Consider the following 7,152-nt stretch of genomic DNA (forward strand, 5'->3'; position numbering starts at 1 on the left):
TGCATGTGGAAAGGAGGAACTCCATTTTACAAGTGCTAAGAGAGCGATCTTTCATGACCTAATCACAGAAAAGGAACAGGAAAAGGAGGTGTTAAACTAACTGTAAAAATGAACCAAACCAGGTCAGCCCTTTATGAGGTGTGAATAAATCCCTTCAGTGAATCAGAGAGGGGCAAGAATTTGACAAGTCATTTTATTGGTATAGGATACTCCCTCCCTCAATGCAGGTAGGCACCTTCTCTGGGCAGCTAGGTGGTGCAGTGGATAGAGTACCTAACCTGGTGTCAGGAAAACTCATCTTCCTGAGTTCAAATCTGGCCTCAGACACTTATTAGCTGTGTTACCCTGGGCAAGTCATTTAACTGTCTGCCTCAGTTTCTTCATCTGTAAAAGGAGCTGTAATGAGAATGAAATGGTAAACCACTCCAGTATCTTTGTCAAAAAAACCCAACACCCAAATGGGCTCAAAAAGCGTCAGACACAACTGAAATGACTGAATGACACCCTCTCTGAGATTTGTTGTCTTTGAGAGTCCTCTAGAACACTGCTTTCAAAGCAGGGAGCATGTGTCAGAAGCAGGATTTGAATCCAGGGGGTCTTGGTGCTAAGACCACTTATCTATCTAATGTAAAGGAATTTATGATTTTCATATCAATAGATGAGATATGTGCAATGAATATGCCAATAATTTAGATTTTTCAGAACTACCATTTCACCAGCAGATTCTTGCTTGGGAGTCAGAGATTCACAGTGCAGCTTAAAGTTATCAATTAACTGATAGTTTCCCCATTTTCTGCCTGTGTACCTTAAATGAAGCGAATTGAAGACTGTACAACCTGTTCCCTCACAGAGCTCTGATTCTGAGCCTTACCAAGTAATCAGGACCCCCAGGATTTGAGAACTGTTCCCACAGGACTCAAGAACACCTGGATTGTCCTACACTCATGGGCTTGCCCTGAGGAACTGCTCAGGCCCTAGAAATGATTATGTTGTAATCCACCTTCCTGCCCCTCCCCCCAACTTGTGATTTTATGTATATAATCTTTGTCTTTACTGCAGCATAATGAGCTGTCTTTCTCAGGAGATTGTTGTTGTTTGTCCTTCCTTCCTTCTCAAAGAGGACCATGACATCAGGAAGGTGATGCCATGACTTCCAAGTGAATTGGATTGAAGTGAGGGAGGGCTGTGCAAAGTCACCAGCCTCACTTTTTCCTCTGGAGCCATGTGGGTCCAGTGGCCAGATATAGATCAGGACAATTGGAGATGGCCCCCTCTCAGGAGAACTACAGGTTTGCAAACTTGGATTCTTCACTTTGAAATTAATTCATTAAACTGCTATTTGGTTCCTGACACACCCATCTCTGGCCTGCTCAGTTTCTTCAGCCATTCCCAGGTTAGAGACAGGTTCAGCCAAGAATGCAGTTTAAATCTCTGTTAACACTACTAACCATCCTATGGTTAAACTTAATTCGGCTCAGTGAATTCATTAATACCACTCCCTAATCTCCCAAACTCTGATAACTAAGGTATTCACTGTTAAGGCTTAACATCTGCCTTCTGGGTTGTTGTGAGGAATCCAGATCTGGGAAAAGAAAAGCCAGGAAGCCCCATGGAGCTGGGAGAATGGAAGAATGTGAGAAGAGACGCAGCTGCCCCTGGCAAAATCAAGACTGTTTGGGCCAATGGGGCACAAGGTGGTACAGTGGATAGAGTGCTGAGCCTAAAGTCAGGAAGACTCATCCTGAGTTCAAATCTGACCTCAGACTAGCTGTGTGATCCTGGCAAGTCACTTAACCCTCTTTTCCTCGGTTTCCTCATCTGTAAAATGAGCTGGAGAAGGAAATGCAAACCATTCCAGTATCTTTGCCAAGAAAACCACAAATGGGGTCACAAAGAGTCACCACTGAACGACAACAATGTTGGAAAAGATGCTGAATTACTGAAACCATCTTCTGACTATAGACTCTAAGACAGTAGTTCTTAATCTGCTTTCTCCTGCTTTAGGGGAAGTCTAAACCTTTCCTTCCGGAGATGGGGAAGTCTATTTACCCCCTTTGCTTTAAATATTTACTTTATAAACACTGTTTACCCCAAGCCTTTGCTTCTCTGCTAGTATTTATGGGAAATTAAAAGGCAATTGATTGGAGAGCCATCTCCAGAGATGGAGACAGAGCTAACAATTAGAAGCTTGCCAAGGTATTGTTTCTGGCTTAGGGCTGAAAACTATCTTGATGGTTTTATAGAAACCCTACAGGATGTGACCAAGCCCTCCACCAATTTGAACGGATTTACTCAGTACCGTTGTAATCCCTCTGATTGATTGATTCAATCCTGAAGAGAGCCAGGATTTGTTCACACCTAGTTCATACCTCTTAACTATTTCCAAAGTGATGTGTTCTCTCTTGATAAAGGTATCTGGGCTAAGTGGAGGTGGAGGGATTGATTGGTTGCCTCATCAACTCCTTACATAGGCCATGAGTCAATGGTAGAATGGGGAAAATAGGAGTGGTTGAACCACTCTCTACACACTACCCACAACACACCACTGCTACATAAGTAAGAAAACAGAGATTTAGAGAAATTAAGTAATTAGCCCAGGATCACAACTCAAACATATCGAGCCCTAATGCAGCATTATTTCCACTACACTTTGTTGACATGTTGTTTAGGTACATCAGAGTGAGATAATCAGATACCTTCCTCTACTGGGAGTCACTCTGGGTAAAAGGTATTGAGACCGTGGGAGCTGGAAAGCAAAAGCCACACTGGGTGATAGGTACCTCATTGCTGCCTACTTCAAAATTTAGCTAATTGCAAGACAGTTAGACTTGTTTATACTTGCTGTTCAGTTGTTTCAATCACATCTGACTCTTTGTGACCCCATTTGAAGTTTTCTTGGCAAAGATGCTGGAGTGGTTTGTGCCATTTCCTTTTCTGGCTCATTTTACAGACAAGGAAACTGAGTCAAACAGGGTTAAGTGAGTTGTCCAGGGTCACACAGTATCTGAGGCTGGATTTGAATGCAGCTCTTCTTGACTCCAGGCCCGGCATTCCATCCACTGTGCCAATCTAGTTAGCCCCAAAATGATATAATACATAGATTATGGAATCATAGATCTAGACCTGGAAGGGATCATTTGTTGTTGTTAAGTCATTTCAGTTATGTCCTACTCTTCATGACCCCATTTGAGGTTTTCTTGGCAAAGATACTGGAGTGGTTTGCCATTTCCTTCTCCAGCTCATTTTACAGATAAGGAAACTGAGGCAAACAGGGTAAAGTGACTTGCCCAAGGTCACACAGCTAGTAAGTGTCTGAGGCTGGATTTGAATTCAGGAAGAAGAGTCTTCTGACTCCAGGCCTGGCTTTCTATATACTGTGCCACGTAGTTGCCCAAAAGTGCTATATAAACGTTAGCTATAAAATAATAGGGGAGTAACTGAAGACATTAATTCCCTGGACTCAGGCAATGATGCATGAAAGAGCAGCTACAAGGAGCACAGGAGCGGACTCTAGGGCAACTGCCAAGTTTTCTGGCTCCCCTTTATGTTATTGCTCATTTATCAAGAGGTTTTCATCTGGGACTGTGTCTTGTTCCTATAGCATTAATGTCTTATTTCAGTCAGAAAAAATGTTCTTGGTAAAGGGCACACTGCAGCTTGGGAATGTGAACAATAAACATCTATATCCAATCCATTTTTTCCCCCAAAGCAGGTTGACTTTTTTTGGGGGGGGGGGGACACAAAATATCTTTATAGTTCCTTCATTTTCTCTTGGTCTTTCATCACTCAACTTCTTCCCCTCATTTCCCGCCCATACCTCCCCAAAAACCCAGCACTGATTTCAGTGAAAAAGAATATGGTTTGGAAATAAATTTCCTCCTTGGTCTACCTGCGAATCTCCCCATATTTTTCCCTAAAAAATTTTAAAGCAATATGATCTTGCTGCCCTCTGCTGCCCTCAGCCTCTGGGTTCATGTGCTATGCCACATCTTCTGCTCTTGTGGCATTAGCATTCAATCGAGATGCACAAAATGTTGAGGCAATAGAAAGAAATATAAGAAAGGAATGAAGGAAGTAAGGAAAGAAGGAAGGAAGGAAGGAAGGAAGGAAGGAAGGACATTAGCAAGGCACAGGGCGGGGGAAAGTAAGTCAGCTATTTTAGAGATAGCAAAATATACAAAATTTTGAAGAGACTGGAGCCTGAATATAGAGGAAACGACATTGCTGTGGGAAGTAGCAGATCAGGATTCTAGTCCTGCTTCTACTATTTACTGTGTGATCTCAAGTGAATTGAATATCAGTAAAGCGAAGGGACTAGATCAGAATCCTGACCTCTAGTGTCCTTCTAAAACTCTCTCTCTTTTGCTGTTCCTTTAAATATTTGAAGTTGTTTACAGAAGGTGGGATGTGAATATTGACAAAGAAGCAACTCTAAGAGTTTGTTATTTTCATGACTCATAGAATCAATTGAACACACTAACATTTTTAATGTTTTATGTATGTATTTTGTTTTGGCTCGATAGCCATTTTCTAATAACCACTGTTTGTCTCCATAGTAGCTTCCTTTAAAAAAACCAAGTTAAACTGATGTCAATATTGGACCATCGTCTGATATAAATAATTGTGATCTGTAGACACATGACTTTCCACACTTAATAGTTTGCTATTTTTTAATGGTGAGGAGGTAAGCAGGTGTTAATATCAGTCATCTAGAACCAATAATGACCACTGTATTTTTTTTTAATTCCAGTTTTTATTTAAAAAGACCAATAAGAGGGAAGAGGGAGGGGGCTGCAAGGTTTATCTTGAGAAAGTCTCAGAGCCCCTGCCCCTTCAGGGTCCAGGCAGGGCATGGGACACATTTTTCTTGGAAACAAAGATTTAGAAAGAATTCCAACAAATTGTTGCACAAAACCCCTGAAAATGGAGAGAACCTTCGGTCACCAAATCCCTGGGCCAGGCAGTGCCTGTGGAGCCCCTTCTGGAAAAGAACAGACCCCAGAGCCAGCAGTGCCCAGGGCTGGGGGAGCAAAGGGCAGGGGCAAGCTGCCAGAGTCCATCCACAACCCACTGCTCACTGATGGCAGGGCAGGGAAGCTGGCTCAGTTCTCCTTGTGCTCCTCTCTGTCCTACCCCTCATCATCTGCAGCTTGCTTCCTTTTCTCTCCATGCTGGGGTTCTTCTCCTTCTTCCTCTTCATCCTCCTCTCCATCATCATCTTCATCCTCCTCATCCTCTACCCCATCTTCTTCCTCATCCTCCTCATCTTCTCTATCAACATCTTCATCATCCTCACCCTCAAGTTCCTCCTCTTCTTCCTCCTCCTCCTCCTCAAGTTCCTCTTCTTCTTCCTCCTCCTCCTCCTCCTTATCCTCATCAAGTTCCTCCTCTTCTTCTTCCTCCTCCTCCTCTTCTTCACCCGTCATTTCCCTATTCTCCCTGTGAACACTCTCCAGGCCCTCCCTATCACCCTTGGGGTCAGAGTCTGGAGCTTCCTTGTCATCAGCATCTTAGCCACAGAGGTAGGTGAGCTGGAGCAAGAGGGCAAACACCCTCTCCCCGTAGCTCATCAGCATGGTCACATGGCATTTGAAAGGTCCAGGCTCTTGAGGTTGGGCAGCTTCTTCAGGGACTCCAGTGTGTTGATATTGCTGTCCTTGATTTTGTTCCCACCCAGGTTTAACTGGATCAGGCTGGGCGTTCCTTCTCCAGGACCTTCAGGTGTGCAGAGAGGTGGTTATCACTGAGCTTCAACTTTGGAAGCTTGGGTAGGTTGGCCAAAGATACAAGGTTGATGTCGACCATGCTGAGAAACTCGAGGTTTTCAAATTCTGAAGACAGGCCCCCAATCTTCCCATCATCTGAGAAGCAGTTATCCAAGACTAGATCCTTCACTTGCCCCGGCTTCCGGTTCCACAGCTCCAGCATAACCTGCCTCCTGATGTCCATGGCCAAACAGCCAAACCTGAATGTGTTTATAAAGATATTAAGCAGTCAAATTGGGCTCTGTCTCTCTCTCTCTCTGCTTGAGAGGAAGATGAAGTACTGTAAGGCTCTAAGTGGTAAGAGAGAGGCCTCAGAACTAGGCCTTTATTTGCCCACTTGCACTGCTGCCATGCATCCCACAAATACATGGCTGTTATAAATATACTCACGTTGTCTAGGAATAAACAACACCCATTGGGAAGCCAGGAACGGCTTAATTATATTTTACATTTATTCGTTCTGAATAAATAGGTACATCCCCTGAATGGAGTAAAAGGGAGTACAAGGACTCAGACGGACATCAGTCCTTTTATTGACTCCCATTTTGAATCTCCTACCAGGCTCTTCATTGGCCAGATGCAACCCCCTGACTGCCTACGCCATGCCCTCCTCAAATGACTCGTTTAAGCATGTGTACAAGCCTCTAACCTTTCACCCCACCAGAAGCCTGGTCTCTGCTAGATCATAGATCATGCAGGAAATGGCACCACTTCACAATCACTCACAAGCTGCAACCTTTCCAAGGTCCATATTCACAAGTTCTCTTAAGCCTTTTTCAAGGAAAAGTGTCATAGTTCTAGTGTATCTTCTGGAGCTGTGGGTGGAGGAGGGCTGGTATTCACCCATGAACTCTACACCTTTGGGCTTACCAATCTAGCCTTTGACTTTGGGTGGGAACAGGGGCATATAAGCTGAGCAGCAGCCCAATGGTGGGGATGCTGTCACTGTGTATTGTAGTATTTGTGTATTTCTTAACCATTTAACAGGTATAAAACTGTGCTACCATTTTTATTAGGTTCCTACCTGTTTAATGTGTCACAGACAAAGTATTTGGGTACTGTCTCCCAACCCTAAGGCAGCTGGTGGTTTAGTCTGGAGTGAGAAAGACCTGCATTCAAATTCAGCCTCAGATACTTACTAGTTGTATGACCCTGGGCAAGTCACTTAACCTCTGATTGACTGACAAAAAGGATCCACCAGAGAAGGAAATGGAAAACCACTCTGGTATCTTTGCCAGGAAAATCCCATGGACAGTTGGTCCACAGGGTCACAAAGAGTGGGACATGATTGAAAGGAGTGAACAACAGCCCTCCCGCCCTATGCCCCATATTTTACATAAGCCCTGTGAGATTGTAAGCTCTTTGAGGGCTGGGACTATCTTTTGCC

General features: G+C 43.8%; 1 pseudogene; it reads right to left on the reverse strand.

Annotated features, from left to right (window-relative positions):
- Nucleotides 1-5,129: 5,129 nt before the first annotated feature.
- Nucleotides 5,130-5,949, reverse strand: LOC118834451 (annotated as a pseudogene).
- Nucleotides 5,950-7,152: the final 1,203 nt, after the last annotated feature.

The sequence above is a fragment of the Trichosurus vulpecula genome, chromosome 1 (assembly GCF_011100635.1).
Source record: "Trichosurus vulpecula isolate mTriVul1 chromosome 1, mTriVul1.pri, whole genome shotgun sequence".
In the NCBI taxonomy this organism is placed as follows: Eukaryota; Metazoa; Chordata; class Mammalia; order Diprotodontia; family Phalangeridae; genus Trichosurus; species Trichosurus vulpecula.